Source organism: Acanthaster planci, linkage group LG07 (assembly GCF_054643075.1).
Source record: "Acanthaster planci isolate LZ-2023a linkage group LG07, COTS_SCS, whole genome shotgun sequence".
NCBI lineage: Eukaryota > Metazoa > Echinodermata > Asteroidea > Valvatida > Acanthasteridae > Acanthaster > Acanthaster planci.
In genome coordinates this window covers 6,521,079-6,540,202 of record NC_141783.1, presented here as the reverse complement: position 1 = coordinate 6,540,202, position 19,124 = coordinate 6,521,079, and the positions used below count along the sequence as shown (strand labels likewise).

At 43.1% G+C, this 19,124-nt stretch overlaps 1 long non-coding RNA gene across 4 annotated transcripts; it reads right to left on the bottom strand.

Moving 5' to 3' along the window:
- Positions 1–216: 216 nt before the first annotated feature.
- Positions 217–16,779, bottom strand: LOC147798595 (uncharacterized). Of its 4 annotated transcripts, none has more exons than XR_015425774.1 (6): positions 16,140–16,779; positions 12,898–12,968; positions 12,533–12,630; positions 11,425–11,764; positions 4,912–5,053; positions 217–3,288 (listed from the first exon to the last, which is right to left on the bottom strand). It is a non-coding gene; the product is annotated as an uncharacterized LOC147798595 (long non-coding RNA). The 4 variants fall into 4 exon arrangements; XR_015425775.1 differs by having other exon boundaries at positions 4,912–5,043; XR_015425777.1 differs by having other exon boundaries at positions 12,533–12,627.
- Positions 16,780–19,124: the final 2,345 nt, after the last annotated feature.

The window sequence follows — 19,124 nt, the reverse complement described above, 5'->3', positions numbered from 1 at the left end:
CAATAGTTATAAGCTTTTAGTCCTCAAAAGAAGTAGCATCAAAGTGTCTAGAGTCTTTCCAAATGGTAATTATTAGAAAATTTTGAAGTACATGTATTGCATAACATGTGCACATGAATGTTTCAAATGTGCATTAATGAGTCCATGCATTACAATGAAAAGAAACAAATTGAAGGCAAGCAATAGTCTTTCTTTGAAAGCAAACTGACCAATTGTCTATTCAATTTAAAGAGTACCTCTTAAGTAATGAATAATTTGGATTCAAGTACAGTACAACGTCACTATACTGAACAATTTGGTATGCAGAACATGCCTCTTGGCTCAGAGATTTTCTGCGCACTAATACTAAACCTCACAAATTTGCTTTAAAGAAAATTAAAGAAAAAATTTAGGACTGATGACAGTGATTCAATTGTTAAGATGTCAATAAACTCCGAAATTGGAAAGGCTATGATATGAGCCCATAGCAGAACAAGCAGCCGCACAAGATTATCTGTTTTAAACCAACAAGAACTCATACCTATGTATGTAACAACTGACATATTTCAACATTTTCTGCAAATAGCGCCCTCTTTTGCTGGGACTTTTTCCCCATTTTTAATGGAAATCAGAACATGTTGGTTTTTAGGTCTATGAAAATGCAACGACTGTAACAGTGCCAATGAAATCGCAATAGTTGGGGAGGTATGCTACACCATGCATTGTTCATCATAGCAGCATTGTACATGTACATGTACCGTATACCAATATACACTACTCAAAAAAATTAAAGGATCAGACATTTGACTGAACATTTCTGCCAGGTGTGTACCTTATTGACTTAACTTATTGTACACTGAAACTCATGTTCTTGCTTGGCTGAGCACCACAGAATGTGAGACAATGCAACTGCTTGGTCATGTTTCAGAGCCCAATTAGCTGGAAGGGTCAAAAAGCACTGGGCTATGTATAATGCTTAGGTATTGCACAACTTCAAAATGGCCATCTTTCACTCTGTTTGCGCATAAATTGAGATGACTCTGAGGCAAGGGGGTGAGAGACTGGGAGTGTCTTAGAGAGTTGGAGGTACAATGACATGAAGGAGACTGGCCAGTACTATACAACCCAAGTGTGGTAAAATGATGAACACATATGTATCTCACTTCAGGACATTTTGAGAAAAAGTGACTGAAATATTGGACCTCTTACCATTTTGTATTTAGGTTTTGGAAAACTGTGAAGCTGGGTTTTTTGTCCTGACAACCACAAATTTGATTTTGTTTTTTGATCGATCATCGTTTTTACAGATAATTATAAAAATATGTGATTTTTGGAAAGATTTGCAAACAGATACATGACAGACATTGCATTATTGAACTGAATAAAAGGGTCTCAACAGTTACATGAAATTTTTTCATGCTGATATACATCTTCAAAGTGCTTATTTATGCAATTCAGAATCACATATACTGCCCTCACTGCAATATCATTCCACCTCATAAATAGCGCCCTCACATTACCACGATATCATTCTAACTGATAAACAGTGCCCTCACATTACTGCGAATTCATTCTAACTCATAAATAGCGCCCTCACATTACCATATCATTCTAACTCATAAACAGTGCCCTCATGCTATTGTGATATCATTCTAACTCATAAACAGCACCCTCACATTACTGCAATATTGTTCTAGTTTATAAACAGCACCCTCATGTTACTGCAATATTGTTCTAACTCATAAACAGCGCCCTCACATTACCATGATATCATTCTGACTCATAATGGCCAAGTACAGGCAGCATGTTCCTGTATGTTCACAAACAGCTCGATTTTTTGTTCGTGGGTTGGCGGCGCCAACGCCCGAAACAAACAACCGGTTATCGCTGGTAGTTAGTGACAAGCAATATGCAACACGGCGGCATCCATGTAGGCTACGTTATTCGAGAGTTAATGTTTGGATGGGCTAAATTCTATTCTATATAAACAGGAACATTCATTTCTGTGTTATGGAAAATAATGTTAATTTTGCAAAACTTCCCACTGTCTATGGCTTTAAAAGCCATTTCTCTACTTTTTGCAGTTGTCCAAAAATCAAAATCTCACAAGTTTTTCAGCGCCCTCACATTACTGCAATATTGTTCTAACTCATAAACAGCGCCCTCACATTACTGCAATATTGTTCTAACTCATAAACAGCGCCCTCACATTACTGCAATATTGTTCTAACTCATAAACAGCGCCCTCACATTACTGCAATATTGTTCTAGTTCATAAACAGCGCCCTCACATTACTGCAATATTGTTCTAACTCATAAACAGCGCCCTCACATTACTGCGATATTGATCTAAATCGTAAATAGCGCCCTCACATTGCTTGGTTAAGCTATTTTTTGTACATCCTTTTCAGGGTCATAAAATACCTGGACAAGGTGCTGACCAAAGTTTTTTCCAGTATCGTGAGACTTCAGTACTCTGTAGCGGACGTTTCTTGTTTTTCAAGATGTATTTTTTTTTTGCGTTGGGGAGATGTTAATTATATATAACAGGTTTGCCCTTACCCAACGTATATTAATAAGCACTGTATGCTCAGTGCTTGTCCGAGAGCTTGCGAAAAAAACCTCACAAGCTTACTCGGGTGGGACTCGAACCTGGACATCTTGAAAATTGTTCGCGGTACCCGCTGCTCCATTTGACTCGGACCGGCCAGCCGATCCCGGCAAGCTCGGTGGTCGAGTGGTTAAGACATCTGCACTAGTAAGCAGGAGGTCGTGGGTTCGAGTCCCACCCGAGTGAGCTTGTGAGGTTTTTTTCGCAAGCTCTCGGACAAGCACTGAGCATACAGTGCTTATTAATATATGTTGGGTAAGGGCAAACCTGTTATATATAAAGTTTCTTGTTTTGATGCCAAAAAATAGCCAAATTAAATGACGCTCATATTTTGCGATGTGAATACCATTTGTTTAAATTATTTATCACTAAGTATGATCTTTTAATCCTTTGAGTAGTGTACAAAAATGCAGATAGACTTGCTCCATCACTAAGGTGGAAGCAAGGAACTGCATCTCTAAGAAGGTTGAGTCCTTTCCTTGCCTTTTTGTGAATCAATGCCTAAGATTCTGATGAGGATCCCTCATGCACACTTGAAAACTGTTCCTTAGTGATGGAGGCGAGGACTGGCATCTATTTGAGTTACTTCCTCTCGTTGGCATTCTCATAAATCTCTGTGAAGTCCCATAGGATCTTGTCCTCCATCTTCCTTCTCTCCAGGTTGAAGGAGGCGAGGGCGCTCTTCTCATCAGCATCATCTGGGGAAGACATTAACCACAAAACGAACTAACTTGCAGCAGAAATTGAGACATTCTTCAAAAATTATAGGATCCTTGTACGCTCCTTGTCAGAAAATTAACTATGACAAGAGGATTCCTTTGACACTGCTGACCCGTTACGTCTGAAAGCATTTGTGATTTGTACTCATTGTTAAAATATTTTTCCAGACACCCCTTTAGGATTAAGTGAATCAAAAGTGACATTTTTACACACTTAAAATTGTCTTTCCCTTTTCCTAACAAGTGAGGGCGCTGTTTTACAGTAATCAATTAGGGAAGACCACAAACCTAAATTATCTATGGACCAATAGCTCCTACAGAAATCAACGATTGATCCCGAAAGTGTGGGCAGAAATATTTTAACAGTGTGCACAAGTCTGCTGAATTGGACACAAAGCAGGAATTTTGGATGGTGACTGAAAATACTGTTAAGTGTTTACAACGTGATCCCTTTTTGTGTTTTGGTTCAATATTTGTCAAAATTAAGGTAGATCCTTCTTTAAATAAGAGCTCTGAACACAATTTTTGTCCATATTTGTTGCTTACCTTCAAAAAGCCTGAACAAATCCCCATAATGTATGTGATTTTAATTTTTAGACTTTATTTTTGAAATGTTTTAGAAACACAGTTCACTGTGCTCTATCAGATAAAACTTGAGAAAACATGTTAAATTTGCTTTTCAAAATATTCACTAGCAACAGGGGCGTCAGGAATTTCTCTGAATTTCACATAATGTGTACCTTGGCTTCTACTAATGGCTTAATATTAATAATGGGCAATATTAAGAGGAAGAAAAAATAAACAGTGCCGGGTTAGAACTTTAATGAAAAGATTAACAGGGCCAAATAATGTTAGATGGACAATTGCCACAGTTGCCCCCAATCCATCTTCTTTGGTGTAGAGCAGTGCTGCAGAGCAAATCATAAAACCCCAGGGGACAAGGCAGCCATTTGCTCATGGTTATTAAAAATGGAGAATTTCCATACATTGTGTTCCTGCTGTCGTCGGTCTAAAGGTATTTTATGTCTATGATTAGATGTTTCATTTCATGAGTTTCACTATTAAACCTATGAAACCCGCATTGCTCCTTGAACATGTTGAACATGTCTCAGGACATGTGGACAATTGATCAATGGTAATTTGTCATAAAACAGCAATGAACCATGAAGGAAAAGGAACTTTAGGTCAGGAAAATGTGAAGAATTCCAGTATAGTGGGTGCATTCAACTAGCTTGCCCTGGTTACAAGGTTTTAACCTCATCCCTATCGTCTTGCTTGGTCGACACAATGCACACAACCATCCCTAGGTCAGGGTTGCCCTAAAAGCTACCCGCAAGCACCCAAGGGTGGATCCAGGACCAAACTTTTTTTCGAGGGGGGAACAAACTTGATTCTGGGGACCAAATTTTTTAAATTTTTTAGGCTACATTTCCACTTTCTAAAAGAAGGGAAATTAAATAGACCAAAAAGGTCCTTTCATTTTTCAAATGAAAACAATTTTTGCTCCTTTTTTGGTCATAACAACCCCAATTGGCCCCTTCTCCCTTTCCCAGATTCATCCTTGCAGAAAGCCAGCAATGATATGAAACACAGGATTCTTACCCGTGCTGCTTATGACGTAACCTGCCTCTTCACTTTGGAGATATCATCGGTCAGTCCACTGGCACCATAACACTAGCCAGCCTCAACGTTCATGTAGGCAGCCATGGCAGTACATTCCCCTGGCAATGAGGCCTTCCCAAATCTAAGCACAGGGAAAAATAACAAAAAACAACAAGAGAAGGTCACTTAAGGTTTTTCAGTCACATTGTAATAATTTTTTCACCAAATGAGCAAAACATCCCCGTTTCAACCCATCACCACATAGACTCTTATTGTGGGGGTGGCTGTTAAATTCCTCCCTCAGAGAAGTGTGGGTTGGGTCTCCTAGTGATACTTACCCCTGCCCAGCCTACATATGCAAATTTCCCAAGTGCCTATTACAATTCGCTGAAACACGTATTCTGCCCCTTGACTCTCCACAATGCATTGTGGTCCCGCCGCCATGTTCGTCCTTTTCGAAGTGGTAAGGTCACCAGAGCCAAAGTGGGGAAGGACGGTCGGGAGCAGCTGATATGAGCAGGGGTAAATATCACTAGGAGACCCGACCCACACTAACATGGGGAGGAGTCTCCCGCGTTCACATACCCCTGCCCAGCCTACATATACAGAGTGGCACCGTACTCTGGAGGTGGGTCGGCAATAGGAGTGTAATTACTAAAGAATACAAGCTCAAGCGAACACCCACCAGAAGATGAAGTATTCACCGTCCGGCCCGGGACAGTGCTGGGCACTGTCCAGACCGCCAAGCGCAAGGCTGTTGTGCCATGGGCTCAGCAGAACATCCTTCAGATAGCACTCGGTGAAGATGGAAGGGAATCTCCAGCAAGCCGCCTGGTAGAGTGCAGCTACAGGAATTCCTCTGAAGAACAATCAGGATGCAGAGGCGGCCCAAACATCATGGGCCCTGAAGTGACATTGGGTTGTCTGGTCATGTTGTGCCGACCAGTCTCGGTTCACAAAGATGATGGCAGAAACTGTCCATCGGGCAATAGTGTCTTTTGATGCTAGATGAAAGGGTTTTGTCATAGTGATGAAGAGCCGTGAACTAGACTTTCTGCGGCACTTGGTCCTGGCAAGGTACCACTTGAGAGTGCGAAGCGGACACCATTTCTTGTCATCTCCCAAAAGTGAGGCTTTGTCGGGAACGAATATGTCAGGAGGCCGGAAGGTAGGCGTCTGTTTTTTGTCAAAAACTCAATGGCTGGGATAAGGCGAGCCCCATGCGGCTCGCAGCGGATGTGACCTTCAGCAATCGATAGAGCATGCAGTTGGCTACTGCGTCTGGATGTAACGACCGCAATGCCAGTTTGATGCTGAGATAGAGATCAGATGCATCAGAGAGCAGCTCGAAGGGGGGACCGGCAAGAATGCGTAAGACATTTCCAAGGTCCCAGGATAGAATAAGCCGTTTGACGTGAGGATGCTTGACAAACATTCCTTGAAGATGATGATGGATGGCAGTGTTATCAGAGACCATCGATCCATCGCTGAAGCCTGAATGAATGGCTACCAAGGCTGACCAGTAGTTGCGGATGGTAGCAATCTGGAGGCCTAAGTGGAATAGATATATGAAAAGTCTGCGGCAGAACTCACAGGAGCTTCGGTTGGACACACCATCTAGTAAAATGTTGTAGTTGGCTGTTGTAAATCTTTTGAGAGGACAGTTGTCGACCCCGGGTCGCCATGGATGCAGCATCTGCAGAAAGGCCCGACGCTCTGAAAGATCGTTGGACAACGTCCAGCACTTCAAGTGAACACCCTCCGATGCTGGGCGGAAGATCCCAACTTGGGCTGACGGAGAATGTCCTCCCTGACCGGAAGGATCAACAGCTGTTGAACCAGGAGTCTTGTCGGTCCTGGAAACTACAGTCGGCAAGGCCAGAATGGGGTGATGAGGAGGATCCAACATGGCTCCCATTCTATCTTGGACAGAACCCTCGGGATGAGGGAGATTGGAGGAAAGGCGTATGCCAGAAGGCCCGACCAGTGGATCTGTAGGGCATCTGTCGCCAATGCCCGCGGGTGAGAGAACCTGGAGCAGAACGTTGGGGGATGGGCCTGGGATGCGATATGAGGACGCTTGATCTCCGCGAAGATCTGGCTGACCATGCTTGGATGAAGAGTCCAGTCTATTGCCTGACGGCACCCTGAGAGAGTGCGTCTGCCATATCGTTTCTGGTTCCTGCTATGTGGACGGCTTGGAGGGTGATGCCTTGATCGTTTGTCCACATGAAGAGCTGCCACTCAAGGGCAGAGTTGGGGAGAGCGATTGCTGCCCTGATGATTTATGTATGCCACTGCCGTGGAGTTTTCGCTCTAGACGAATGGAACGACTTACTACGTGTTGTCGAAAGTGGAGAAGAGCGTAGAACACCGCTTGAAGTTCCAACACATTTGTGTTTGTCCCAAGAGGCAGTGTCCCAGCCCCCGGAGGCATGGAGTGCAGGAAGAGGGGCTCCCCATCTGAATATTGACACAGCCATCTTCACAGTTACATCCTGACCTAATGGTACCAAAGGATGGGCCACCACTGGAGGTGATTGTGTAGGAAGGTCCCCCCACATGTTAAACGAGGCTGAAGTATTTATTATAAGAAAAGAATACATGTAACAAGCCCTGATACATAATACTATGTTCAAAGTGGCCATTTGTATCCTTAAGTTGGAGGACTATGGCCATATCATTAAATGCATGGTCAATTAAAGTTATTCCGTATGCATTGCAAAAAAATAGAAAGGCTCCACGTAAGAAGCGCCCGAAGATGGAAGACCGCTCCATGACTTAAGTACCTACATATCCTATTTCATCTTACATCTATCTCAGCCTTATGACCTTTCCATTTACTCGCTGGAACAGAGAGTACGAGCAGGTAAATGGTGACATTGACAAATGTTTGCCAATTCCACCTTTGATTTCGATTAAACCGGGCGCAGTTGGAAAGGCAACCATAGCAAACCCATAAACAAAATTGTGCGCAGATAGTAGGCACACTTTTGTATGACCTCGCAACAGTCGCGACAGATCAAGGCAGAGGCGTAGGCCTGAATGGGAAACATCACCAGCTGTACCAAATACGGAAAGGAGATGCCCCCACGCGTAGCATGTTCATGGGTTGGAGGTAGATGTGAGTCATAAGTAGAGCCTGGATATGTTGAATTATTATTATTATTGAATGAATTTATTAAGCACAACATCAATTCAAAAAATACATGTGTGTAAAATGAATGGGCGCCGTCGTGTATTGGTCAGACCAACGGAGCCAGATGTGAAGCCGGAGATGAACCTGGATGTAAAGTCAGAAGCAGAGCTGGCTACAAATCCGGGTGAGGATCCAGAAGGAGATCCTCACAAAGGGCATAAAGGTCTGGGGCAGTCACCGGGGGAGTGGGGATTGACTCAAGGCAGCTGGCTAAAGTGGGCAGTGTCTCTGAGAGAGCAGACCAGAGTCATCAAGCCCGATGAACAAATGAACAATGGGGTGTCGGCTCCAGGTGTTGTAACTTCCAAGTCACACCTGAGTGAACGGCTGTGAAGTTCGTCTGACAGCTGTAGTTCGTGGTGAGTGGCAGTAGTTGTAGCTGGCTCGGGAGGCGTGGGGTTGCCTTAGGGTGTAGACTGGTGAGCCATACCGATGAATACATGACCCCCACGTTAGGCACCAGTCATAGGGAGACTGCCAGAGGACTTCAGTGTGCGGGAACTGAGGTGAAGGAGTTAGTTTATTTGTCCAAAGTGCAGTGCCGGATTGACAGAGTTGCCACGATCCCGGGCCGGATCCCGCTGGATAAACTGGTCTGGCTGGAGAACAGAGGCCACTTCCACCTCCAAAGGTGCCCTTTGCGAGGGAGAGGGAACGGCCAGAAGGGGATCTGGGTCAGGCTCTCTTGCTGCCGGCTGAGGCTTGGAGTCTTTCTTTCAGGCAAAAGAAGTAAAGGCCTCCGAGAGGGACTGAGGGGTCACCATCCATGGGGGCGGATCTGGATTGGAGCAGCGTTTCTTCTTAGCCTTGGATGAGGAAGAAGCCGAAGATGATTTTGGCCTTTCGCTCCGAGTCTTTGCCGGAGCGGGGGGAGCGGGAAGCGGGGACGGATGGAGATGCGGCTGGGTGGGGATCCCCCCAAGAGGTCAGTCGTTGGGAGGAACATCCCATGTCGGGATCAGCGACCTCATGTCCGGAGTCTATCGGCAGAGCAGAGATCATAATAGACCTGGTGGCGTAGCAGTCCAAAAGGGCTAGCATTGTCTGATGTGGCTTGAGGCTGGGTGCTGTGTTGTAGCGCAAGTTCGCCAGCAGTTGAAGCAGTGAAGTGTGGCGAGCCAGCCATGGAACCTGTTGGATGAGTTGACTGGCCTGGTTTCCAAGCGGACGTCACCCGGTGAGGAGCAAACAGCAGACCATCACCCTGCAAGCCCCGCTGGGCCATTGGTTGGTAAGGACACCTGGGATGTGGCCGGTAGCGACATCCAGTACCCGTAGCATAGACAAGAAACAGCTCGTTAGGCTTTGGTCAACGATGATAAAGGGTAACGTCAGCTCGGCCCAACCGGTAGGCACCCGGAGTAGTCATCAGTGATTAAGGCTAATGTTGCGGCAGCTGCTTGCTCAACCTGAACAATTCCAGTCATGGTCACCAGTGATCAAGAGTAATGTTGCTCAACCCAATCAATGTAGAAAAGGGTCCGGGGTACTTGCGGCAGCTGCTCACTCAACCCCGGCCCATTGGGTCTCTCCCTGTCACGGCCATTAATCTCAGATAACGCAAACTGCACGACAAAGGAGCGAGGCAGCCTGCCAGCCCAGCTCCACGGCCAGACACATATCAGCGTTGGGCCGTTATTGTTCGAAGGCACGCACCTCATGAAGAACAAAGGGCTGCCCGCTAGCCCTGTTCAACAGCCATACACATACACAACACAATCAAATGGTAGGTCACACCCAAACCTGTACATAATGCACAGGAAAAAAGGGGCAGAAAAGAACAACAAAAGTATGAAATACAAAGAAAAGCACTCTTACCAATAGCACAGAAATACTCAGGAATCAAGTCAATTCACAAACGCGGAAGGTTATGGTACATGAAACTCCGAAAATGTCATAAAGACATGTCAGTAAATTAAAGATGCCTATAAAAGAAGGACAAACATGGCGGCAGGACCGCAATGCATTGTGGAGGGTCTAGGGGCAGAATGCATAACCAACTCTTTTCAGCGAATTTTAATAGGCACTTGGGAAATTTGCATATGTAGGCTGGGCAAGGGTATGTGAACTCAGGAGAGTCGTAACACCATACAGTGCTGGGGAGTGCAGGGTGTAACAGGCTGGGTGGGGTCAGGGCCCAATTTCATGGGGCTTCTTAACACGGTCAGAAGAAAAATCATGCAAACTAGCAGAAAATGTGCTAACCTTGAGCACTATTTCATGGCGGTGCTCAGGGTGGTTGTGCTTACGGTTGCGTGCAGATAGAGATTTCTGTTGTTACATCACTAAGTTTAAGCTAATCTTTCTCCAAGGTTAGGATGCATTTGGCTGTACTTACTGTTTATGCTATGCATGAAATACGCAGAGCCTCTGTAAGCGTGAAATCATGTGCTAAGCAGCGCCAAGAAATTGGGCCCTGATAGTTACAAGCAAGGTTCCCACGAAATCTGAAAATCAAATTCAGTGACATTTCCTGCACTTTCCAGAACTAAAATATGACAATTTCCATGGCATTTAATGCCACTCTGCACAGAAATTTGTTTGGTATAATAAACGGGAAGACTGCCATTGGCACTATAACCACCATCAAAATTACCCTTGTACAATCTTCATTTTCCTGACTTTACCTCGGACCAATTTTCTGTGAGTTCTCCATAACTTTCTGGGACAACTTTTTCCCAGGATTTTTAATGACTGTGGGAACCCTGTACAAGGATAAATGGGTTACAAGTACTGTACAGTCTATCATTTGAGTTATTCAAAAGGTATCCAAAATTGTTGTTGAAAAGCATATTTGGTTTAGATAGAGGACTATCTAAACCAGTTGTGAGAAACTGTTCTTTCTGGCAAACGGTCATCATGAAGAAACAATGATTTCAAGCAGGCACCTTCTCAATTTTTGGAAAGTTACTATTAGAAATGCGTGCAAGTGTTGACACGATGCACAGACACTAGCAGTTTCTATAATTCATCAGTTCAGGGGGTGACAAGGTGTAGCTGCATTCGACTGAATATGAGAATGTTTCTCAGATGCTGAATTTAGGTGCAATCTAAAACACGACTCAGCCACTTTTGATCTGAAATCTAAGTCCTAGAATAGTTTTCTCAGAATATGGAGCATTCACTATTAAGCTGACACTTCATCTTCATCAGGTTCATTCTTGCGTTCCCTTCTTTAGACTGAGTAATTTTGTTGCTCTTCAAAGGAAAATAATCCACAAAAGAAAAATGGTGGACTGTACATGTATCTTTAAAAAATTGTTGCGACAACCAAAATCATAACTACTCTTGTTGGAAATCAAGAGATGGCTTACTATACTGGGGCAGTGATGCCAGAAGATGAGCTCACAGGCAGGGCACCAACCACGCTGCTATCGCTTTACTCTATCAGGCCAGTGACGTCAGAAGATGAGCCCACAGGCAGGGGTCCAACTACGCTGCTATCGCTTTCCTCTATCAGGCTAGTGACGCCAGAAGATGAGCCCACAGGCAGGGGACCAACTACGCTGCTATCACTTTACTCTATCAGGCTAGTGACGTCAGAAGATGAGCCCACAGGCAGGGGACCAACGACGCTGATATCGCTTTACTCTATCAGGCCAGTGATGCCAGAAGATGAGCCCACAGGCAGGGGACCAACCACGCTGCTATCACCTTGAACAAAAAGGGAGCAGTTATGTCTGTATACATTGTAATAAATGTACTTTTGTTTGAGCATGTCCCCAGCAGAGTTGTGGTTTTGAGGCCATGTCCAAAAGGCTGAGGTTGTGGCTAGATGATTAAAGCCACAAGTGAGTGGCTTCAGTCATTTGCCACAGACTTATGTAATTCTGTCAGGAGAGATACCCAGTGACTGCTTTCTCAACTTAACAAATTGTGAAAACTCTAGCTGTGTGAGTGGAAATTTCTTGAAGAACCTCTGAATTTTACCCAAAAGAGCTGGGGGGAGAGGAGAGGGAATCTACCCCCTTTAACATATATTCCAATATTATCCAGGTGCATATTTTCCAGAAGCCTTCTGGAGTTTTTTTAATAACTCTTTTTGGTCATTCCAACACCATTTTTGTGAAAATCCAACATACCATTTTTGCACAGCACCTTTTTTTGTCTGAGAGAGGTCAACCAAGAATGTATACTTTTCCGCTGCCATTCCCAACTTCCAAGTGACTGTCAAACCATATGACTGATTGAGATAAAACTTTAATGTTTGTATTGAGAAGGAAAGTCATGCATACAAAGTTTGTAAAAAAAATCCAGCATTGGACAGCCCAATCTTGGGGGATTGCTGCTGGCTGTGAGGTGGTCCAATATAACCAAGCTCTTTTAGGGTTATTATGTTAGAAGTATCAGGACCAAATCTACCTGCAAAAATCGATTTCTTCACAGATGGCAAATATGACTGACAAGTGACAGCTTTTCTACCTGCTGTTTTCTCCATCCACTGTTCTTGTTCCTCATCACTGTGAGAGTGGCTGTCACTTGGGTCATCACTGGAACCTGAGTCTCTCTTGAGCCCGCTTCTTGAGAAGAACAAATAGGAGATAAAATACAGATGTCATCACTGACTTGAGGTGTTAACTTATGCAGTGAGTGGTAACTTCATCATAAAATATTGAAAAAATGAACAAAAAATGTAAGCAGTATCTTTCCTTAGTGGAAAGCTACATTGAATAATCGAATTTGTCAGACAAAGGAAGTTACAGTACAAAGGTTTTGTATAGAATTGTTTGTTTTTGATATCTAGGGCCTTTTTACACACAGTCTTTGGACAAAGTACATGTACTTACCTTCACTGTCTGTGCTATGGCTAACATCAGAGTCATCTTCATCATTTTCTGTGAGGCCAAACTTGTCAGAGCTGTCAAAAAGCAGACAAAGTAACGATTATTTATTGTAGTTCAATTTTCCATTTTTTTTTCTTCAGTGCTAAATGGACACTTCTAAACTTTTGTGTAAGTGTACGTAATTTGAGGTACATGTAATAATATCAAGCAGTGTTTTCTATAGCCTATAATTAAAGCAGGGCGGCACATGATGCGAGTGCAGAGCGCGAAGTCATTACGGTGTGGGGAAATTTTGGATTCTAGATGCTCTGTGGTGCAACCTGAGATATTTCCTGGGCACTTTCTCTAGACTTCTTGAATCAAATTTCCTCATGTTGAAATGGAGGCAAGACTGTTATCGGGAGATCATCAAAAGTTGATTTTTTTTCTGGGGCATTTTCTTTTTTTACTGATTGGAACTCGCCATCGAGCAGATGGTTCGGGGTTACATTTACGTACATGTAGGCCTATGTACGTGGGTGCAGTACGAGTGGATGATGTACAGTTGCTTCCCCAATTCCGGATCTCAAAAATAACTCCATGGTCAAATTCCAGCGACAAAATCCTATAATTCCAGTGAAATATGATCAGTCGTCACCTCGTGTATTGGAAGACTACAAAATTACACGTACTTTCATAAGGTGACTCTAAGCTTCTACAGTGCACTTCTAGTTCTGAGTCGGTTTAACCAGTTCCAATTCCAAATAACAATTTTTTTCTTGTGTAAAAAGTCAGCAAGAGCCACTGAACTTAATTTCTAATTAAGAGTTTCTAGATTTCGAGAAAATTAGTTCATAAATAAGAATTTCAGTGAATTAACAAGTGAAACTTGTGTAAGTTTTGACTCAAGTTTTTCAGCTGTACAGCGAGCAATCAGCGACCATCCTCCACGCTGCAGTTGATGAACCCATTACGTCACATACATGTACATTTCCGTTACGCCCATGTGGTTGAGTTCGCAATGTACGTGTGCGTGCACTTACGGTGTAACCCACAATGAGGAAAAACATGCATTTAGTTTTGGGCCAATTTACAAAAAAATGGAAACTCCAAAAGTCATTTTGATTTAACATAAATTAGATGCAAACGTTTCTAGCACTGTTAAGTAAGAAACAAGTATTTGGAATCACACATACAGAATGACGTATCACTCAGTATTTTGGGGTTGATTTTTGGGCTCTCGTGATTTTTAACAAACCGTTTAAAAATAGCGAAGTTCGAGACGGAAATCTACATGAAGCTGGTCAAAACTTTCTTTTCTAGATGTTTTCGGAAACAAATTTTGTAAAAGATGTTTAAATTTCACCTGAACTTGTCTGAGAATGTATAACATATAAGAAATAGTTTTAGAGGCAGAAGAAAAGAAGTTTTATTTCAAATAGGAAAAGTAGGAAATTGACTGTCTTTTCCAGAGAAAAAACAATGCATTTGAGGTATTGATTGTGGATGCTACAAAATGAAATTCTATGATAGGGAAATTGGAACCAGTTCAATTTTGTGCTTTTGTAAATATACTGCGTGTGTCTTTTATCACCAATGGTGGGAAGTGATTTTCTGTTGTGCTGAATAATGATAGAAAACTCATCATGCTCATTCCATAAAGTGCGGTAGACTTTGAAGCATTTAGATAAACTGGGAAGATGGTGGAGACTAGGGAAAATCCAATACAACAATAGCAGGGCAGTGAGAGTTTTGGCGGGGCGGCAAAACTTTAGTGGGCAGTCTAGACTGTTGGCAGGGTGGCCAGACCTACTAAAACCCCTCATGAAGAACAATGTATCAACATGATCAAGTAAACAGAACTTCTCAAATGATTATGCGGAGGTTTTGGGAAGTTTTTCAAGTGCGCCACGTGAGGGAACACTAACAGTCAAGATGCAATGGCAGATTACTTGATATCCTCAATGTTATTCGAGATGTAGGCCTACATGAACGGAAAGAAATCCTTTACTGATGCCAATAATATTCCACTACAGTGACCTAACATTATTAGCATAGGTACCACCAGCCATCTCAAAGCAATAAAAATGTGTCCTAAAAGGTCCAAATTTAGCAGTGAAAATGTTGCTGGTATTCCACTTAGAAAACACTTGAACACTTCAGACCAGTGTCCTAAGGTTTCTTCCTCCATGGTCCATTTGTGCAAATGGTGTCAAGCCACATCCATGTTACATCTACATTTATTTTATTTATTTATTTATCTGATCATCCAACAATGCATTTAGCACATTACAGGATGATAATGAGTGAAGAAGACAATGAAGAGATGTTCAGTTTGAGAGGTGGGAAGAAAAGCCTGGTAACAATCATACATCATGGAATTCTTTCTGAAATGGACATGTAGGTCTATCCGCCTTGAGCAGAAGCACACCCTCATTGGTCAAAAAGAGCCATGTCATGCATGTTGGTAGGGAGAGTTCATTTACTGGTAGCGACGCAACCATGATGAGTGTACTTCATACAAAGTCTCCTGCGGTGCAGTTCCCACCAAAGGAGCGTCGGTTGCTAGGAAAATTGTGCCCTCTCATATGGTCCCACCCAGGTCTCATACATGTACATAACCCCAACTGAAGAGACCGCAAGTGCCGTCCAATCTGGACGGCACATGTAAGTCTACATGTGCCTTGATCAAACAACTCTGAAAGCCAAATTGTAGTATTTTCACCACCAAGATGTTCGTTGCAGAAACTGTTTTCCTAAATAGATTCATCACTCTGATAGATCTGGAATGAACTGTGTGATCAATATTGTTTGTATCGGATTCAAGACTCAAGTGGCAGAACTGTGAGTTATCACTGAGCATTTAGGGTTCGAGTATGAAGACTAAATAACCTTCAGGACTGAAATAACAGAAATTAACTGTGGACATAATTAATAGCCTACAGTACAGGTACATGTATAAATAAAGTCATGAAAGTGTACGCAATGTTAGAATTCTGGAAATACTTATATGCCCAACGGACGCCCCTGCCCCACAGGTGCCCCCCCCCCGTTTGAAATGGGCATTTACGTCCATTTATGTAGGTAGGCATTTAGACAGGCACCTAGTCATGCTAGTTAAATTATTTTCAGTGCCCCCCTGAAAAAATTGTGTACCCCCAGATGCCCCCTCAGCCTAGACTAGTTACCTCACTGGTCTCACATTCAACATGGTCTTTTCCTTTCTCCATTAGTATCAAAATAAAAGCAAAATTCATTGTACTTACTCCATCAATGTCATCAAGTAGGTGTGCCAGCGATTCCTCAAACACGAAGTTGCAAAAATAAACGGATTAAAGCGACCACCATGCGCTCAGTATGAATACCGTCATTCAGCATACACGTGCGCCACCGCACCACTACCAAGAAACGTACAACGCGTTGGCCAATCACGATGCGTTAACTCTGTCGACCCAGTGCGCGTTTGGAAGGTTGCGCTACACAAAGTACGCGCCCATAGAAAACAGTGCAAAACCGGACCGAAATAGCGCCGCCTGTTGACTCTTGAGAAGAGGTAGCCCTCCTTGTTTTTTCACTAGAAATTCACGATTATGGACAGAAGATCACTTTTCATTTCAATTTCATGGGGGTTAGCCACGAATTTGTTTCGCCTTTCAAGGAAGATACCTCCGAATAGCAGTGAAACTAAGTTCCCATGTAGCCGCCCAGCTCTATATTCAAATAGGCCCGCAATTTGGAACTTTTTGTGAAAGAAATACCCCGAACTGCAAACTGTCAGTCCCAAATTTGGCATTTATAGAAATATTTCTATGATCCCTCCTGATTATGGCCTGTCTTATTGGAAAAATCCCGTGGGATCACATGCACCCGGAAATGAGTGACAAATTTCGCGCGTTGTGATTGGCCAACGAGTTGCAGACTCTTGGGGGCGCACTTTTGTGAATCGCCCGTGTTTTTGTTCTGTGTTTTCGATACCGCGACAGTTTACTTAGTGACGTCATGCACGAAGTGCCACCCGTCAATTAAAGTTGACCCCTGATGGCGCGCTTCTGGCCGGAACCTTGATAGGAAAAATGACGTGTAGAGATTTGAGAATTTGTAATATTTTTTTCGTTCAGTCACTTCTTTAAAATCCACGCAACTCAGAAAAGGGGCTTTGGAAAATATTTGCTCGTAGGTACGGTTACCAACTGAAAAATCACGTGACCTAAAGGAGAAATATCCTGCCAAAAACTGACCCGTCACTGTCCGAAAATCTAAGATGCATGAAGAACAGTGCGGTGCGGCGGTCTTGTACGCAAATGAACATTTACAGTCTGAAAGTTTATGGAAGTACGTCAGTAAAAGCCAAAGTAAAAGCAGACCACATACTTCTAAAAAACGGTAATAAACTCAAGTAATATTCCACTTTTACGAAAGATTCTAATACCAAGCTTTGCTGATAACTGCGTCATGTCAGCTAACCATGCAGGAACAAGGAGACCTAGTTTCACCAGACGTGAAATTCGTTTTTTTACCCATCTCCAGGTGACTTTTCCTAAACATTACCTAAGGAAGACAAAGGTAAAATTCCAACATGAGTGTTTCATGGGGTGGTTTGAGTTAGGAATTAATTCCAAGAATTTTCGAGCGTGATAAGACAGCCGACAGACCGCGCGAGAATTGCAGAAGGTTGGTTCTTGACTTTACTTTTCAGCTCTCAGTGGTGACACTCAATTTCGCGAGCGAAGGTTCGTCCTTGAGAGCACCCACTCACGCAAAATGCTTACAGCGTACAAATGTACATGTACACGTATATATGGTTGTGCAGTCACTTTCATTCGGTGTGTTCTTTTGATGACATTCAACAGGATGGCAGCGGCATCTGACGCTTTTCAGTTCATCGCAAGTTTTAACTAAGGTACAATTGAACAAGTGTTAGACACCCGGCGTTTTCACTGAACCTGAGCAAAAAGAGTTTTTTACTTCAAAGTTACAAGAACTGTCTGGTGTGCTGGAATGCCTAAAAGGGGTCTTAAGCGAAAAGCACGTCGGTCTGATAAATCAGTTTTCGAACAAGAAATAGTATTATTCCTCAGTTAAAGTCAAAATCGAGCGAATACGAAGAACTGGAGGACACGCAGAGCTACACATGGAAAGTGCCTATGCATGGATTTAAACCGGATACTAGAAACATTCCACTCTCTGAAATAAAAGCGGAACTTGTTAATGTATGTGAAAAGGAAGCAGTTGTTCAAGATCTCAATTTAATAGTCAAGTTCAGCCGTGGGTGGTTATACCTGAAAGCAAGAAAACACCACCATTGGAGAACTACAAGGCGTGGTATTTTGAAGAACTGTCCGTCCAATACATCACTGCAACTCGATCCATGGCATTTGCTTATCTCATTAAAAAGTTCCCACGTCTTCTTGTGTGCGGGTTGTCATTCACACAGCTCCTCAAACACAGAGCTCGACTAACTCAGTTTCTCAAAGTGGACAATTGCGAACACAGGTTGTCAAGGCCGATCACAGTCTGTGCACAGGAAGATGTTTATGAGTTGTCTCCAGCAAACGCTAATACCGTTGCGATTCCAGCCTGAGAGATAGCCGAATGGGATCCCGATGACTTCGTATTCATGGACGGAAGAAGTCCACAGGCTACCGTACTCGCAGCAGCAGACCTCTAGTCACCATGTTACATGTACATTTGCAACACACACAGATTGATAAATGGCTTCAACCTTTGTGTATAACAATGGAAATAAGACATTGATTGTGAATAATGTATCGCCACAGTCTGTGTTTCAACGAAAACCCCAAATATGTAGAACAACCTCCGAGTGATGCTTCTTGCGTGGCTCTGTGACCCACACATCTCCATGGATACCGAATACCAGCGGAGGGGGGGGGGCAAGTTTTATTAATACCAAAACCCTAAGAAAAAACATCACGCAATAAAAGCAAAGATGTCGGGACTTTAACTTAACACGGACATTTTGGAGAAATCCTGTCCCCCTGAGAAGCTTTTGGGTCAAATAAGAACACTCAAGTTGCATTTCTTCAAGGAAGGGTTGTTAGTGACATGGGCTTCGAATGAAGTGATTTTCCTTTTTCGGAAATGCTGTGATTTAATGGACATGTTCTAAATCTAAGTCGTACTTTTATTTCCCATAGTGGTACAAGAAAGCCTCTGTGTGAAGGTCTTATTGACAGGAACTGAAACCTACTGTTCTTGTATTTGAAGACCTTATAATTAATACAGGTGTACTA